This window comes from Carassius carassius, chromosome 19 (genome assembly GCF_963082965.1).
Source record: "Carassius carassius chromosome 19, fCarCar2.1, whole genome shotgun sequence".
In the NCBI taxonomy this organism is placed as follows: domain Eukaryota; kingdom Metazoa; phylum Chordata; class Actinopteri; order Cypriniformes; family Cyprinidae; genus Carassius; species Carassius carassius.
This window is the reverse complement of record NC_081773.1, coordinates 30,660,799-30,680,670: the sequence shown is the minus strand read 5'-3', so window position 1 is coordinate 30,680,670 and position 19,872 is coordinate 30,660,799. Positions and strand designations below refer to the sequence as shown.

The window sequence follows — 19,872 nt, the reverse complement described above, 5'->3', positions numbered from 1 at the left end:
AGCAAACATGCCTCTGACACTCCTGTGTGCCAATGCAGTCGCTTTAGTCAATGTTCAACAACACGCCTGACCCGCTTTGACATTAATACACTCTGTTCACATATACTGTGGCATTTTAGTGTTATATAATTATTAATCCATGGCATGTTTTAAATATACAATTAGTGACCTTCATAAAGTAACCTTTACAAACACATGCCACCATAGTTTATGAATACCATTTTTGAAAAATGTATTACTATGGTAAAACTGGTGACTTGAATTAGCCTTCTATCATCAAATACTAATTAATTTTTTTAATATAATTTTTAATAATTGTGTTATTTCTTATTTTATTTTAGTAGAATATATTATTTATGATTTTATTAATTTAGTTTAGTAATAGGTTTTTTGTAGTAGTATTTTTATTTATATTATTAATATTATGAATCGATTTATTATAATAAAAGGAGTACTAAAAAAACTAATTACTAAACTTTTTTAATTTACTTTCTATTGTTGTACTATAATTTACTAATTGTTTTAGGAATGTAGTTATTTTTAATTAATTAATTTATATACATTTTTTTTTTGTATTTGATTATTTTATTTAATTATTAGAATGTTATTTTATTTTATTTTTTCCTCAGTTTGTGATTTGTCTTGTAAAGTCCGATAAACATCCAACAACCAGGTTTAATCCAATAGTGTTCAATGACAATTAAAACAGCAATAGTGATAATTTTCACAAAATCCAATCAGTGTGTGTTAAAAATGCAAATCTGTATTTTTGGTCTGTAGTTGTTAGACTTGTTCGGCTGCTGTCGGTATTTTCAGATGTGTTTTTGTGTGGCTGCTGTTATTTTGTGTTATTTTACATCAGAGGGAATCTAATGAAGCGAAGACAGTTAAATTATGAGTAACTGACTTCATATCTCACATTATTAGAAAATCACAATTAAGCCTCTTCTAACAGCATCATTAGTGAATCCTCAGCAGTAGTTATGCATGCGTTTATGAAGTCATTAACATAAGGTTTATGATTAATTTATGAACTGGACCCGCCATTAGCAGAGCTGTTAATGACAGAAATATAAAACTGAAGAATTTTTTTTACATATTATTATGTATTATACACAAAAATGTATGTGTGAATGTTTCTTATAAATGTAGAGGGAAAGGATTTCCTGTGTGTGTGTGTGTGTATGTATGTATATGTATATATATATATATATATATATATATATATATATATATATTTCCAAGTTAAATATACCATGCAAATGTTTAATGTAGGGCTGCAACTAACGATTATTTTGATAATCGATTAATCTGTCGATTATTTTTACGATTAATCGATTAATCGGTTTATGTACTTATATTTTAGTTTTTTCCATTTTTTCCCCAAGTAAATTATTAATAAATGGTCTTTATCCTTCAGCATAGATTTTTAAGAGATTTTAACCATTTTGCACTGTTATATCCTAATCAAAAATATACCTGGAGTTGTTTTATTGTGTTAGTAATCCTTTGTCGAACTCTTCTGCAATCAGAACACTGACCCATACTCTAGCAAATTTCACAAGGAGATTTAAAATAATGTTTTCACCATGGCAGTCCTTAGAGCTCCTAAAGTAGTTTAACATCCCGAACGAAGCTTAAGGAATCTTTCAGAACATATTTTCACTAAGAATAAGGATAAAACAGAATAAAATTGCAGTGCATTGTATTTTATTATTTACTGGGAAACAGCTTTATAGCTTTTGCTGAGAAATTGTAAACAATCCTTCGAATAAAGTGCCAGTGGCATGAAACCTGAATGGAACTCACAATTTAAAGTAAAATCCATCAGAAGGTTGTCCAGAAAAAAAAATTGGACAGTCACACACAAAAAACCTGCTGTGTGAAAAAGAGCAGTGAATACTTAGAAAAAAAGTGCATTTCAAATATCTTTAAACATTTACCTCTGTCATTCAGTCATAATTAGGCTGCACGACTGAATTTTGAACTGGTAAACTACAAACTGATCACAGAACATGTTTGTAAAGCTCTTAATGTTAACTGTTAAAAAGCAATGTTATCAGCTTTTACGACTAAACATTTGCAAACAACATTGTACTGGAGAATCTGCACAAATGAAAGTCTTAGGGGCCGTTCACAAATCGCGCCTAAAAACGCGTGGAAAACGCTAGGCGCGCCGCTTTCTCCTTCTTTCCAAAGCGCTCGCGCAGAAGCGCCCCTGAGGCGTCTGCCTTTGCTAAGCAACCATGATGCGCTCTCTCCTTGAAGACGCGGAAATTTCAGCAAAGGATAAATGGATTTGCAGCTCAAAAAATCGCTTGCAGTAGCTCTGCTACTAAATTTATTTCAAAATGGAAATCCATATACAACTATGATCAGCTGTTCCTTTCATCTTGACTGAGCTTTTAACGTTGTTACGGGAAAGGATGAAGCTGATTGGTTAGTTCTTGTCACATGACCCGCGATGCGCTTGCAGCATTCTGAAAAGTTGAGATGTTTTTAACTCGAAGCGGTGCGGTGTTGGAAATAACGAACTTGAGAGCGCAAAAGACGCGATATGTGAACGTCCCCTTAAACAGTTCAGTAGTGCAGAGTTTACAGGTTACTCTTCTTTTTTGAAGGCTCAAAGTAAAGTACTCCCAGTCTCCCACATCCCGCTAAATGCTGCAGAGACGCTGTTCGGGAAGCACGTGACATAAACGAGGCCAGCTATTGGCTATTCGCTACTTCTCCTGCTGTACTGGTTGAGTAAAACCTCCGGTGGCTCATTACTGCCACACTTTGGTCACCGCAGATTTGAAATATGCACGAAATGAGCCGTTTAAGGCAAATAAAAGTTATTTAGCAACGAATCGATGACTAAATTAGTTGACAACTATTTTAATAATCGATTTTTATCGATTAAATCGATTCGTTGTTTCAGCTCTAGTTTAATGTAAAAGTATATTAGACCTTTAAGATTTAGTGACACACATTGTGACATTATTTTTTTGTACCTTTCCCTTCTTAATTCTTGCTACTGTAATGCTTTTTAAAACGTTGTGCTGATGTTAATTCAAATATAAAGTAAATTATTACCTCAATGCATTTATTTATGTATTTGTTTGTTCATTTTTGCTTAACAGTAATGACAATTTAGCTTAGTCAAAATATGTTAAAAATGTTGCAATTTTTTTTCCACATTGCAAAAATCATAATTGTCTTTTCTTTAAACAAAATATATTTTTTTGATTACTTTAGATTTTGAGGGGCAACTAGAATGATATAATATCTTGCACTCTAAAAATAGCTGGGTTAAAAATAACCCAATTGGCAGCCCAGCACTGGGTAAATATTGGACAGAACACGTGCTGGGTTAAAGTAACCCAGCATGCTGGTTTACACATTTTAACCCAGCATGCTGGGTTATTGAGAAAACCCAAGATAGAGTAGGGCTGGGCAATATGGAGCAAAAAATATATCTCTATATATTTTGCTATATCTCCATATACAATATATATCTCTATCTTTATAGGAAAAATAATCCCCCAAAAACTACTGCAAAAACAAATATGCCAAATATCACATGTTTAGGGCCCTATGAAACGTTTTATTTTTTTCTTCACCATATGTTTTATTGTGACCTAATTCTGTGTTTTAACATGTGTAATTATTTAAATGCATAAAAACAACTTAAAATAGCCTTATGTTAAATGTTTTTTTCCCTTCAGAAATTCTGTGTATTTACATTTTTCTGGTAATCAAATGAAGGCATAAAACATTCATTTAATTTATCTTTTAATTATTTAAAATTAAGCAAACTTTATTTTTTTGGTAAACAAAGGGGATTTACTATTAAATATAAAACATGGAACACATGTTGCGTGATTAAACCTTAAAAAATTATGTTTGTTTCATTTTAATAGTAGTAGTAGTGGGCTACGTACATTCTGCTGAACAATAGTAATAGATTTCTGGCAAATACTTTTATTTTGACGGGTTTACGGTTACAGGTCTGTGTATGTGATACTACAGTCTATGATGTGATATATGACGCTAGTTTTACTCAAATAAAACGGTCAGATGCTCATGAAGTGACTCTCAGTGCAGTTCTGGAGATGTTCCTCATGTGTTCACATCTTTATTAGTGCGAGGAAAGAGGCTGAAATCAGCGCGAGCGTCACGCGCGCTTCCGTGTGTTTAATGAATGGATTCCGCGATTCCCTCCGCGTTTTCTGCATCTCGGAATTTGATGCTCAAATTAGTTTGCCGCTTGAACATTTTGAGATCATTCGCTTCATTCGCGTGTGAAATTAACTTCACAACAGACGCGAATTTCGCTTCATGGGGGGGCTTCTGCCAGCTGAGTTCACGCAGCATTTTCAACCGCCATTTTATTCTGATAATTTTCTAAATATTACTGTTATCGTGTCATGAAATGTAGTTTTAAAAGTATTTCAGGCGAGAATGTAGTTGTTTTAAACTCAAATATGCGGTTTATAAAGACAGCGTCTTTTTAAAAAAATGTGTTTCGCCGATTTCGGAGATGAGCTCCATGCGATCAGCGGGAGCTCCGTCATCATTTATCTGCCGAGATCAGCCTCACCTCGGCTAGACCTTCTGACATTTGCCGCTGGCTCTGAGGTCTCTTTAGTGGTTCAAGATAAAATATAATTTGTTTGGGGTAAAACGAAACGTTTCTTATCTTTGGCCTTTATTCAATTAATCTATTAATATGTTTTTATATATATATATATATATATATATATATATATATATATATATATATATATATATCCATATCCTTTTTAGGTCCTTTTTTATATAGGTCCTTTTTATTCCTGTTTCTATAGAAAAATGAACTTTTGTCATATAGCTCCGGTTGACTGCTCCCTGACAACATCAGTCGTTCCTCCATGTTGAATGAGTGACTCCTAGCAGGCTCCTGATTGGTTAACGCGGCGCGGATTGACGCCAAAGTTAACATTTTTCACCTCGGGCGGCAGACGCGAATTCGCGTCAAACGCTTAAATGCACAAAAGCACCATTCACGCCTAACGCGCGAAACACTCAATTCACGCGTCAATTTGCGTCTTCCGCGCCGCGCTAAACGCCTCATCCGCGCCGCAAGAACTCCAGACGCGCGTAAACGCGCCTTTGCATTGACTTAACATTGAAATCATTCGCGCCAGACGCTCTATTCACGTTTGGTGTGAACACAGCATTATAGGTGTAGTATAAAATTAACAGTATTGTTGCCGCAAAAAAAAGTTATAATTCTGCCAATTTAAAATAATTATTAATGAAAACATTAAATAAACTTACCTTAAAACAGTTGAAAGCCGTGTCTGCCCCGTTGTTCTTCCAAAATGTCAGTTAGGGAGCGATTTAAACATCTTCAAGGCGCGTTAAATAACCCAGCGCTGGCCTGAAACAACCCAGCAACTCAACCCAGCAGGTTTAACCCAACACATGGTAAATTGAAACTACCCAAAAGTGTTTAAAAAGAAATAAAATAACCCAACAAAATGACCCAACAGACTCAGCCCAGCATTTTGGGTTAAAAAATAACCCAGCCGTTTTTAGAGTGTAATTTTGCTCAATTGACTACAAAATCAGAATAAATAAATATATGTAATGCTTTATTGTTTCATTAATATTTTGTTATTTATTGCTTTAGTAGATTTTATTATTTTATTTTATATTTTACTTCATTGTTTTTTTTTTTTTTTTTCTTTTTTTTACCTTATTATAATAATTTTGTTTTTTGGGATCAAAATCATCAAATTTAGCTTAAAACATCAAAACAATGTGCTCAAATTGCAAAAATACTAATTGTCCTAAAATAAGGGTCTATTTTCTTTAACCTTAATATTACTTTCTTTCTTTTGATTTTGAAACACGAGACATTAGAGACACATTGCCGGACAGATGTAAGTGAGAGTCTGTATCACAACAGCTGATCCTTTGTTTGTTTTTTATTTAACAAAATGTTTTTAATCTTCATTTACAATTCCACTGATGATATGTGAGTCTGGCCTCAGCCGTGTGTGAAGTGTGTCTTTCTCTGAGCTGTCACACTTTAATTGGGCAGGCTGGGGTGTAAATTGGATGGGTCTTTGTGCCCATGCGGGGTGTGTGAGACGGGACGGGACGAGACGGGATGCCCTAGGGTGTGTGTGAGGATGTGGGACTCATTTGACATGCAGCATCCCCCTCTTTCATGATCACACACACACACACACACTCGGTCTGACGGTTAATGATCCGGGCGTGAGCAGCTGTTCATTAGTTTGTCTCTTTAGTGGCCCGATACCCAGCAAATATTCCCCCTTCATTTCCATCCGTTCCTCACCTGAGCCTCCACCAAACCGGCTGGTTAATATGAAGAGAAAACACAGTTCATAATGTCAAGAGCAAATCTCTAACAAATCTCAGTGTTGCTTAATGCTTATAAAATTTAGAACAAAGAAATTGTGAATATTTCATTGGGACACACATTATTTTAATGATTTTAGCTATACTTACATTTTAATTAACCATATGATTAGGGCTGTAGCTATCCAATATTTTAGTAATCGAGTATTCTACCAAAAATTCCATCGATTAATCGACTAATTGGATAAAATGTGTTTTTGCTTAATTAAAGTGCAATATTAATTATGCAAGAGAAAATAAGACTCCTGGGTCTCTTAAAATGAACAACTAAGTTTCCTTTTTTAGAAAAATAATTTTTTTATTTTTTTAAATGCATAGAATGCAATGCATACATCAAAAATAAACATTTAATTATTACCCATTGTTTCTCTGTCTGTACTTGTACTGTGAACAATGACAATAAAGTTGACAGATGAATTAAGTGCATTTAAGTGCCATTCAGTTGGGATTTTAAATAAAGCATTTTCTGAGATGAACATTAAACATTAAACACCTAAAACATTAATTTAATCTATATTTTAATTATTGAAAATTAACTTAACTTTTTGTTAAACAAAGGGGATTTACTATTAAAAAATAAAACATGCAAGAAATGTTGTGTGATTAAAGGAGCATTTCACCCGTGGGAACATTGATCTTCATTGAAAGTGGGTCATATATGTAGTCGAAATCTATTAAAATTTTCGAATTTGGTGCCTTTTTGACCGAGTTATTACAGAAAGTAACTTGAGGGCTCATTTGTATGGAAAACCACAACTCCCACAATGCAACACATTTGCACAGCTCCACAAGCCACTCCCACTCCCAAGACATTGAGGACACAGTTAGCGATGTATGGTATTTACGTGCCACAGTAGTAAACAATGCCACAGTAAGCTTTTTGTGCATTAAAAAAGGTACTGCACAAACAGTTTACAGTTGACGTTACGTAACTTATTAACCGGGAATCATTTCGTGATGATAATGCTTGAAGAAATTGTGTACATTTCACGAAATGAATAATAAATAAAATTGAAACACTTATTTAACAGTTAGACGTCCATTTGTCCCTGCAGGCTTCGGCTGGCGTTTCCAGTTTACCTTCGGAATTCTGAAATATGTCTCCAGGACGCCTCTGTCCATATGCGGGGCGAAACTAGGATGGTTCACAACGCAAACATCCGTGTCCTTGTCTGCCTCAGACATTTCTTCGAGGAGAAATTGGCATCTTTGAAATTCTTGGCAGCAGACGGACTCTAGCTCTGTGTCCGTAGGCGCACAACGAGAGCACAGGCACCACCAGTCCGCACCAGCTCGAGCACGCCCGGGCTCCTCGGACACGACAGGCAGGTCTCCGGCCTCGGCTGCAGCCGCCGCCTCCTGTTCCTCGGCTGCAGCCGCCGCCTCCTGTTCCTCGGCTGCAGCCGCCGCCTCCTGTTCCTCCTCTGCGCTATATTGTGGCTCGTATAGATAGCCACGAACATCTGTTTTTTGCAACAGACTTTGAAAATCCTCTTCTTCCATATCATGAGTTGTTCCTCCAGCCATTCTCGTAAATCTGACTCCATAAGCGCTTGTTAGCTTAGCTACATAGCTTCCAAACAAGATGGCGGATTTTCATTTTCGTTTCTGTAAGTTTAGTCCCACCCACTGATCTGTAATAGGCCTGTAGGGTGAGTGGGTCCCACCCCCTGGAATAATAATAAGCTAGTCTCTGTAGTCTCTACACTTTTCAATGAATTTTGACTTCCTGCTTATTATGACGCAAAATGACGATTTTTACGTCATAATAAGCAGGAAGTAAAACACTTAAATCCTTATTTCTCCCATCTCAGGGAAAAATAAAGGAAAAATCCATGATCATTATAATATATGACTGGGTTTCTAACAATACAAAGCTAAATGCAAATGGGTGAAGTGTTCCTTTAAACCTTAAAAAAAAAAAAAAAAAATATTATTTTTTTTTTAGTTGTAGGCTATGTACATTCTGCTGAACAATAGTCTTTAACCGGACTTTTATTTTGACGAGTTGACGTACCTTTACAGGATTCATATTTAAACAGATTGTTCAGGCTTAATATTTACAGATATTAGTAGAGCTGAAACAACGAATCGATTTAATCGATTAAAATCGATTATTAAAATAGTTGTCAACTAATTTAGTCATCGATTCGTTGCTAAATAATTTATTTGCCTTAAACGGCTTATTTCGTGCATATTTCAAATCTGCGGTGACCAAAGTGTGGCAGTAATGAGCCACCGGAGGATTTACTCAGCCAGTACAACAGGAGAAGTAGCGAATAGCCAATAGCTGGCCTCGTTTTATGTCACGTGCTTCCCGAACGGCGTCTCTGCAGCATTCAGCAGGATGTGGGAGTACTTTATTTTGAGCCTTCAAAAAAGAACATTAACCTGTAAACTCTGCACTACTGAACTGTTTAAGGGACCGTTCACATATCGCGTCTTTTGCGCGCTCATGTTCGTTATTTCCAATGTAGGCGCGCAGTATGCGTGCTCATAATGGAAGCGACGCGGTCGCGACGCACCCGTTTTTCCAGGCGCGTGCGCACCGCATCGAGTTAAAAACATTTCAACTTTTCAGAATGCAGCAAGCGCACCGCGGGTCATGTGACAAGAACTAAATAATCAGCTTCATCCTTTCCCGTAACAACGTTAAAAACTCAGCCAAGATGAAGGAACAGCTGATCATAGCTGTATATGGATTCCCATTTTGAAATAAATTTAGTAGCAGAGCTACTGCAAGCGATTTTTATAGCTGCAAATCCATTTATCCTTTGCTGAAATTTCCGCGTCTTCAAGGAGAGAGCACGTCATGGTTGCTTAGCAAAGGCAGACGCCTCAGGGGCGCTTCTGCACGAGCGCTTTGGAAAGGAGGAGAAAGCGGTGCACACAGTCTATGGGTGCGCCTAGCGTTTTAGGCGCGATATGTGAACGGCCCCTAAGCCTTTTATTTGTGCAGATTCTCCAGTACAATGTTGTTTGCAAATGTTTAGTTGTAAAAGCTGATAACACTGCTTTTTAACAGTTAGCATTTAAAGCTTTACAAACATGTTCTGTAATCAGTTTATCGTTTACCAGTTCATAATTCAGTCGTGCAGCCTAATTATGACTGAATGAGAGAGGTAAATGTAGATATTTGAAATGCACTTTTTTTTTTCTAAGTATTCACTGCTCTTTTTCACACAGCAGGTTTTTTGTGTGTCCGTTTTTTCTGGACAACCTTCTGATGGATTTTACTTTAAATTGTGAGTTCCATTCAGGTTTCATGCCATTGGCACTTTATTCGAAGGATTGTTTACAATTTCACAGCAAAAGCTATAAAGCTGTTTCCCAGTAAATAATAAAACACAACGCACTGCAATCTCTAATATTGTATTTTTTATTGCATTTATTTAATATTGTGTTTTGCTTTTATTGTTTTGCTAATGTATTATTTTATTTAATGTTTTATTTTTACTTTATTGTTTTAATAATTGATTCCGTTATTTTATGATTTTCTTAGATTTTATTTTACTGTATTTTACTAATTTTATTTAATTTTAATATAATAAATATTTTACTTATTTTACATTTTTATTTTACTTTGTTGTTTTGGAATTCTTTTATTTATATTTCATTTTACTTTTATTACAAATATTGTACCGTCAAGAGTTAGATAATGTATTTTTTTAACACTAACATTAAATATCCAATACGTCTTTTCAGTCTTAAATTTTTAACAGGCCACATTTACCATCTCTTTAACCCTTGTTCTCATGAGCTGTGTGAAAGAGTCCCGATTGTTCGCTAATTTGCCGGAATGCATTTTGTCCGTCTTGTTCTGGAAGAGGGATTTGGAGCCATGCTGAATTTTGAAATGGGTTTGCGGACTGAGGAGATTTTCACACGTTCCCCTCTAAATAAATGACTATGCTAGAGAGATTGTGCGTGTATGAATGCTTGTGTGTTTGGGGAACTCCAGTGTTTTTCATTCCAGTTTGGATGACATTCATGGTATTTCAGTCTCTGCTAAACATGAACACATATTTGGTTCTGGGATTCCCCAGCAGACGCATAGATTGGCATGTCAACACGTTCAGAAATCCTCACACACTTACTCTGGCTCAGCTTTTGCTTTTTCCTTTGGAAAGTGTGGTCAGAGTCTGATTACGGACCTTGTGACCTCTGAACTCTGACCTCTCTCTATTTATTATTTACAGGTGCGAAGAGAAGAGGAGATACTTTGCAGTCAATGGTAGAAGCATCTTGGGAAATGAACGTCAGCTACACTGGAGGTACAAACCTTGAGGTTATTATTGTTAATGTGCAGTATATGGTAGTGCTGGGCGGTTTGACCAAAAATGTATATACCGTTTTTTTTTTTCAAAATTATACCGGTTTTCCTGGTTTATGACGTTTTTTTTTTTTTTTTTTTTTATGAATAATCAGGTGTACAATGCATTTTCTGCTGGTTGATATTCCAAGACGTGCTTGGAGGTGCTGGAGCAAATTGCTCCTGTTTTAGCCCGACAGCACTTGCATAAAATGGATATTATATATGCATAATCTCCCTGAAGTGCATATGCAGTCCGCAGCACGGACTCATTGTGCTTTCACACAGGACTTGTTTGCAGTCCACTACTGATCCGCGTCGGTTTAGTCCACAAACACAACATTTGTTCATTGTTTTGATTTCATATCATGTAAAAAAAAAAAAATATATATATATATAATATTATTATTATTATTATATATATATATATATATATATATAATTTTTTTTTTCAGCATCGTAAGTCTTTTATCACAGAACAATCTTTCACATATACCTTAGTTTAAACTCAATAAATATAAACAACGCATATTCATGCATTTTATTTCTAGGGTTTGTATAAGCTGCTTAAGCAAGCGGCAAAACATTTAAACAATAATTAGCATACTTTTCTTTTTAAAATATTTAAAATTCGTGCATTTTGCATTTAAATCTTTATCACAAGCAATCCCACGGGTCCTAATGAACTTTGTTTTTCTGCTTCCATAAAAGTTAACATATTGTTTTCCTTGTTTATCTAAAAGTGCTCTTTTTCTTGTTTTAAACCTAGCCAAAAACCCATGTGACTGCGTTTCCATGTCAATCCATGTTCATTTTTCCCGCGAACAATGCGCGTTCACTTTAATTCAGTGCCTGCAGCACAGCAAAAATAGACTCAGTGCGTTAACAATCGCTGCACTGCTGCAGAGCACCGCTCCTTGAACACCCTGACCGCAACCTCGTGCAGCTGGAATCCGTTAATACGCACAGCAGATGGACTGTGTGAAACGGGCGTTATAACGTAACACCAGAGCACTACTGTGTTTACCCTCACCACGTCTCGCAGTCGCTGCTTAGAAGTGCAACATTGTAAAGGGTCCGTCTGAAACAGTGTCCCGCGGCCGTGGCGCAGCATAACGTTATTAAATACGCCGGTATGGCGGTATATTCAAAAGTAACATCGTAACGAAAATATACACCGGTTTCCGGTATGAACCGGTTTACCGCCCAGCACTAGTATATGGCATGATTTGAAGATGCTGAATCATACCATACATTGGCTAAAATTTAAATAAATATGCAGAGTAAACAAAAAATAAGAAAAAAGGTCCTATACACAGAAAAGTCAAGTCACCTTTATTTATATAGCGCTTTAAACAAAATACATTGCGTCAAAGCAACTGAACAACATTCATTAGGAAAACAGTGTGTCAATAATGCAAAAATGATAGTTAAAGGCAGTTCATCATTGAATTCAGTGATGTCATCTCTGTTCAGTTAAATAGTGTCTTTGCATTTATTTGCAATCAAGTCAACGATATCGCTGTAGATGAAGTGACCCCAACTAAGCAAGCCAGAGGCGACAGCAGCAAGGAACCGAAACTCCATCGGTGACAGAATGGAGAAAAAAACCTTGGGAGAAACCAGGCTCAGTTGGGGGGCCAGTTCTCCTCTGACCAGACGAAACCAGTAGTTCAATTCCAGGCTGCAGCAAAGTCAGATTGTGCAGAAGAATCATCTGTTTCCTGTGGTCTTGTCCTGGTGCTCCTCTGAGACAAAGTCTTTACAGGGGATCTGTATCTGGGGCTCTAGTTGTCCTGGTCTCCGCTGTCTTTCAGGGCAGTAGAGGTCCTTTCTAGGTGCTGATCCACCATCTGGTCTGGATACGTACTGGATCCGGGTGACTGCAGTGACCCTCTGATCTTGATACAGACTGGATCTGGTGGCTTCGGTGACCTCGGAATAAGAGAGAAACAGACAAATATTAGCGTAGATGCCATTCTTCTAATGATGTAGCAAGTACATAGGGTGTTATGGGAAGTGTTTCCGGTTCCGGTTTACCTAATTAATGCAGCCTAAAAAACGGATTTGGATATTAAAAGCATATTAGTATGTTATGTGAAAGCCAGGTTAAAGAGATGGGTCTTTAATGTAGATTTAAACTGCAAGAGTGTGTCTGCCTCCCGAACAATGTTAGGTAGGTTATTCCAGAGTTTAGGCGCCAAATAGGAAAAGGATCTGCCGCCTGCAGTTGATTTTGATATTCTAGGTATTATCAAATTGCCTGAGTTTTGAGAACGTAGCGGACATAGAGGATTATAATGTTAAAGGAGCTCATTCAAATACTGAGGTGCAAAACAATTCAGGGCTTTATAAGTAATAAGCAATATTTTTAAAACACAGTTACTCATTGCGCGGCTCGTCAAGCTATAACTGGCGGCTCGCATAGTATCACACTGCCACTTGCCTTCAGAGCATGTGAGGCGGGAGCGAGCGGGCGGATCTTGGACAGAGCGCAGAGCGGCAATTTCAAAAGGATGGTGGACGGAGCGTCGCATTTCCCGCTTCAATTTCGCTCTGCTCACACCACGAGTCTGAAGCATGCTCATTCAAGCCTGACCCTGAATCCATTAGTCTTGCACAGTCATCAACAGTAGACTATTTTCAAGCAAAACTCGGCTCAATAATAGAGTTCAAAAAGTAAAATGAGAATTCATACAGGTGTAGCCTATCAATAGAAGTCGCTCCGGAGTAGCCTATAAGGCGCATCAGTCAAAAAATGCGCCATGAAGAAGAAAAAACATATAGGCCTAGCCTCGCACTGGACTATAAGTCGCATTTATTTAGAAATGTATAAAAATTTTTTTAAAAAAAACAATGTTATGGAATGGGACAGTTCTCCGTTATGGAAGTGAGCGCTCTTACAGCGGCACTAAGACTGCTTTAAAACTTTCACTGAGACCTCAAACAGAAAGCACAAAGCCTGTCTTTAAATTTAATTTCGTTTTGTATTAATTGTATCTTAATTTTAATCAAGGTTTCATCAACCAATTGTCTGGATTTAATAAGAAGTAAATAGAAAATAGATAACCACGATACGAAGGAGCCGGTGTGAACCTGGAGTTTGTCTCATGAATGAACCGAAACTCAGCGTATAGTCTACTTGCCTCACAGACCCGACACATAGGCTATATATAAAGCTTGAAATGTCTATTTTTAAACAAAACAATTCAAAACGAAAGAAAACGGACTGCTCTCCCTCCCGTATGAAATGTGCATTTCTCTCAGGCGCGTTCACTACTGCGAAGATCACGAGTCAGCATCTTTCTAGCCGACAGACATAAAAAAAATTTAAATGTCTTCTGCTATATTTTACATATTCATAATCATTAATTTTGCCGGTTCGTTGTGACAGCTTTTAGGTGCCCTTAAATGTTACATGAATGCATCAGCACTGAAAACATAGAGATTTTTCTTTTGGGGGCATTTTGTTTGTGTTCAGACTTTCTCATTTGCCTGCGCGAGGACGCTGTTATTAATAAAGTTGCGAGTAAGCCTACACATTGGATTCACGTTTATTATAATAGGCTATTTAAAAAAATACCCCAGTTTTTGATTTGAGTGAGCACATACACTTGTGAGTCAACATTTTCGACCATGAACACTATCAAGAGGAAACAGAGAAACCGACTGACCCATGCTCATCTTGGATGTCTCACTGTGATTGCAACAACAAACTACAAATACAACATGAAGAAAGTCAAGGACATGCATGCCAGCTTTCGCTCAAATGCACATTTGCAAAGGTGACTTAGTATGTTGTCGTAAAAGTGGCTCGCCCTTTGATTTTGCTCTGCCAATGTGGCTCTTGTGAAAAAAATAGTGAGGATCACTGTTTTAAAATCTATACGATGTTTGATAGGGAGCCAGTGCAGTGTTGACAGGACCGGGCTAATATGGTCATACTTCCTGGTTCCAGTAAGAACTCTTGCTGCTGCATTTTGGACTAGCTGTAGTTTGTTTACTAAGCGTGCAGAACAACCACCCAATAAAGCATTACAATAATCTAACCTTCAGGTCATAAATGCATGGATTAACATTTCTGCATTTGACATTGAGAGCATAGGCCGTAATTTAGATATATTTTTGAGATGGAAAAATGCAGTTTTACAAATGCTAGAAACGTGGCTTTCTAAGGAAAGATTGCGATCAAATAGCACACCTAGGTTCCTAACTGATGACGAAGAATTGACAGAGCAGCCATCAAGTCTCAGACAGTGTTCTAGGTTATTACAAGCAGAGTTTTTAGGTCCTATAATTAACACCTCTGTTTTTTCAGAATTTAGCAGTAAGAAATTACTCGTCATCCAGTTTTCTATATCGACTATGCAATCCATTAGTTTTTCAAATTGGTGTGTTTCACCGGGCCGCGAAGAAATATAGAGCTGAGTATCATCAGCATAACAGTGAAAGCTAACACCATGTTTCCTGATGATATCTCCCAAGGGTAACATATAAAGCGTGAAGAGTAGCGGCCCTGGTACTGAGCCTTGAGGTACTGCATACTGCACTTGTGAAAAGGCATTTACAGTGAATTTAATAATATTTTTTCTTAGTTTTGTACTAAACTGAACTTTTATATTCCTTTTATGTGATATGATACTGTAAAAATGATATTAAAATCAGTTATCTACTTATAACTTAATGTGATTACTTTTATATTAGTTCTTAATACATCACACACATAATATATTTATACAATTTTGCATTTACATTTTAAATTTTTACCAAACTTTTTTTTTACCATATGTTGACTTTAATAATTAAAAATAAAATCTGAAAATTAAATTATTATTATTATTTATATGCAGGATGTTATACATGTTCACATGCATGACTTATATTCCTTTTATGTGATGTGATACTGTAAAAAAAATTATTTAGCAAAGTTAAACAAAGATATTTGGACTGTTTTTCTACTTTAAAATGAGAAAGAAATGTAAAAAAAAAATGTTTTGATGCATTTTTTTAAATGTTGCATTTACACTTTACATTTTTTATGCCTTTTACCATAAGTTTACATTAGTAAATGCTAACATAATATAAAAATATAATGTAAAATATCAAATAAAATGATAGAAAATAAACTAAGCAATACCAAGAAATGCATTTATTTTTTAAATATATTAGAATTCTAATGTAAATGAAATTGATGTTATATTTTATTTATTAATTTTATTATAAATATTATTTTGTCAATATTTGATTTTGGTTTACACAAACATTACATTAGATAATGAAGCGTTACTCTTGCAGCAATTTCAGCATCAATGTAAGTTTTCTGTATGTCCAGTTGATATACCTGTAAAGTAAATGACATAAATGATGATACAATGATAAACAGCATTTTATTATACTTAAAGTGAATTTCTGACTTTTCTGACTGCATGTTTTTTAATTAATGAAAAATGTTAATGATAAGAATAATTATAATAAACAATAACAAACTAAAAAAAAGAAAAACATCATTTAAATTAGCATTTTATTATAGTATAATTGAGAATTTTTGGCCTGTTACCAAATGTATTTGTGTGTGTGTGTGTTTTTTCATAATTTGATAACTCATCTCTTTCAAAACTATTTGGCTTCATTGTAAAAAAAAATATATATATATATATATATTATTATTATTATTATTATTATATATTTTTTTTCACTCTTTCTAGCTTGTACTTGTGTGAAGAATGTCTAAAACTTGGTATTACAAGCACTTCCTGTGTCTGTTTACCTCTTTAAGAAGAATCCCTTTATGTATGAGATGGTAGAGTGGTAGAGATTGTTTTTAAAAGTGGAAGTGAGACGCTGTGGTTTGTCTCCTATCAGCTGTGTTGAGGAGGATGTGTTGGGAAAGTGCTGAACTCGCACCGCCAGCGTGACCTTTGTTCATTCACTGAGCCCGACATCAATCTGCCATCTGTGTTATTCGTGGCTTTTGGCATTCGCAGCTCCTTCTCACCGAATAGCTGCTAGTTAGGCCAAATATGCACTTTAGAGCAGCGTCTGCGGCTCTGCTCATGCAGAATTAGGGCTGACGTCAGGATGGAGAGTTGTGTTTGAAAGAGTCTTAATGTGTGCTATGCTCTGGGTTTGGTTAAAAATATCAGGATTCATTTAGACACATGCTGAATGCTTGCAGACACACACACACACACACACACACAAACATATGTTCACACATACACACTCGCCAAGCACCAAATATGAGTACAAACGGGCTTCGTTGGGAAAATTGAAGGCCAGTTATTCACCAGCTGTCTGGACATTGTTTTTCTGTTTGACATTTGATTTATGAGAATGAATGTGTGAGCATCACTGACTAATTCTACTGAAGACTCTTTTACCTTAATGAAAACATTATCTATTTACCATTGTTTTATTTTTTTATTTGACAGATGCTTTTATCCAAAGCGACTTGCTTTTTACTCAGTTCATGCATTCCCTGAGAATCGAGCCCATGATTTTTGCGTTGCTAAATTGACACTAAATTGTTTTTTGTACTGAAATATGCAAGAAAACCGTAAACAACTAAAGTTTGCTTAACAGCTTAATAGTTTCTTCATCATGTTGACCTAATTTTGTCACAGTACCAGCATTTCGGTAGTTGGTAACAATTACAGTAAAATGTCATGGTTCTCGGCACCAGTTTCAATTCCAATGAAAAAGTGTAGGAATTATTAAACTATTTTAAATAATAAATACATTGAATGTGTTAGTTTTAATGGTAATGAGGATAATAGTTTTTTTAATATTATATAATAGTTAGATAATATATTATAATAAGGGCTGTAAGTCGATTAAAATATTTTTTTTATGGAATTACATGTTTCGCTTAATTAAATTAATCGAATTAATCACAAATTAAATAAGATTAAATAATACTCTAAGAAACTAAAATTGCCAGCAGTTGGCAGTAGATGTCGGAGTCATTTATTAGTTCAATTCGTTCAAAAGCCTGATCCATACAAGAATAGTGGTGTAACGGTACACGTATTCGTACAGAAATTCTTCGAACGAACAAATCATAAAAGAAATTTCAATAAATGGTGTGGCAGATTGCTGTATAAACGCCTCAATTCTTCATTTATGGAAAGATGTGATTAAAACCGCTCGAAATATTAGAGCGTGTAGTCATATTAAACTTCAGGCCTACCTGTTAGTGATGTCTTAATGATTTAATCTAGGTAGGGCTGGGACAACGCGTCGAGGTCATCGATGACGTCGACGAAAAAAATACGTTGACGCAAAATATGCGCATCGATTCGTCGACCTGTTTTTATTTCTCTAAAAAACGTTTGCAAAACGTTTACCTTATGTGCGCTGAATATACGCGATGGCCGGATCAACATTCTGTCCAACGTTATATAACCAATCCAGGGGTTTTTCTGCATTGATCCTTTTTTTGGTGGCTGTCAAAGCCTTATTTGATCGGTGAGTGACAGTGACAGGGCGCGTACGAGAGAGAGCCCCGGCTGCGCGCGCACTCACAGTCTTCAAACAACACGAGCGCTTCTTGCTCTCTCTCTCCCTTGTGCAAAATCAAAATCATTAAACACGATAGAAAAAGGGCGAAACACACAAGTTTCACGCGCGCCCGCACATTTACAGTCTTCAAACTACACGAGCGCTGTCTTGCTCTCTCTCGCTCTCTCTCTCTCTCTCTCTCTCTCTCTCTCTCTCTCTCCCTCCCTCGTGCACGTGCATATTAACCAAAATCATTAGACACGATAGAAAAAGGGCGGAACGCCAAAGTTTCACGTGGAGCATTCGGAGATTTTTTTTCCTACATGACAGGCTGCTGGCTCCCACTGTTAATTTTTATTTTTTTATTTTTTGGAAAAGCACTCTCTGTATTAGCTTAAAGCCCTAAAGTTTACATTGGTTACTGTATTCTTTCAATTGCTCTAAACAAGTATTTTGGGTGAACTTTTTTATTGAATGCTAGACATCAAGTTGTTGTTATTTTCATCTGAAAGAAGAACTTTTTTCAGTAAGCTAGACCCTATGTGTTCAGTAAGCTTGTTTCAATAAGCTATGTGTTTTCAAGGCTTCAAGGTTTTATTAAATGCTATCTCTATACAAGTGCAAAGTAATGCATTCTTAGTCAGTCTTTTATTTTGTAATTTTAAGAGAAATAAACATATATTGCAATGTTAAGGAATTCATGTTTTTTTCATTCAGATATGTAAATCAACATGTATAAATTGTTAGTAGTCAATTAATGGGGAGATAATCGAAATCGAATCGATCTGGGAAAATTAATCGTTAGATTAATCGATGCATCGAAAAAATAATCGCTAGATTAATCGTTTAAAAAATAATCGTTTATCCCAGCCCTAAATCTAGGTTATATTTAAATAAATCTTTTATGAAACAAGTTATGACAGCCACTGTTTAAATGATTATTTTCCAATGTTTATTTAAATAAAAAGCAATTTGTTAAATAAAACATTGTTTAATAATAATTTAAAAAAAAATAATGTTTGGTATTTTTTCCTTCTGCTGTACCGAAACCGTACCGAACTGTGATGTCAAAACCGAGGTACGTACCGAACCATCATGTTTGCTGTGGCTGTATAGATAATATTAATTTTCATTAATTAAATTTAAGTTTGGGCTCTGTTTTTTTATTGTAACCTTACAGTTCGGTATGGTTTCGGTACTGCAGGAGGAAAAAATACCAAACTCTCTCAGACTCTATCAGATATCACGAGAAAACAACTAAAGGTGCTAATATACACTCACAATGTGATATAATACTACCGATTAGTATTTAACTCCATACCGAAGTCCCATATAGCCGGACAATGAAAATATAAATAAATAAATAAATATAGAAAATTATTTGTGGGACGCTGTGAGCACAGAGACTGTAGAGTACACCGCAAGTTTGTAAAAAAGTAAATGACTTTTTTTAACAGTTAAAAAATATAAATGTATATAAAAAAAAAATATATATATATATATATATTTTTTTTTTTTTTTTTTGGTGGATGCTTTTATTATACTGAATTTGTGTTTTAAATATTATTATTTATGTTCTTATATTTATAAATGTATTTAAAAATTCTATATTATTTTCTTTAATATGAAGTTGAGACTGGACT

The 19,872-nt window shown here is 35.5% G+C and overlaps 1 protein-coding gene across 2 annotated transcripts in view; it reads left to right on the top strand.

Annotated features, from left to right (window-relative positions):
• LOC132095547 (mitogen-activated protein kinase kinase kinase 13-like) overlaps window positions 1-19,872 on the top strand; it is a 62,838-nt gene that overhangs the window by 10,042 nt on the left and 32,924 nt on the right. For both annotated transcript variants that reach the window (XM_059500652.1, XM_059500654.1), the window contains exon 2: window positions 10,617-10,691. The gene's annotated coding sequence lies outside the window, so the exon portion shown is untranslated. The remainder of the gene's footprint in view (window positions 1-10,616; window positions 10,692-19,872) is intronic.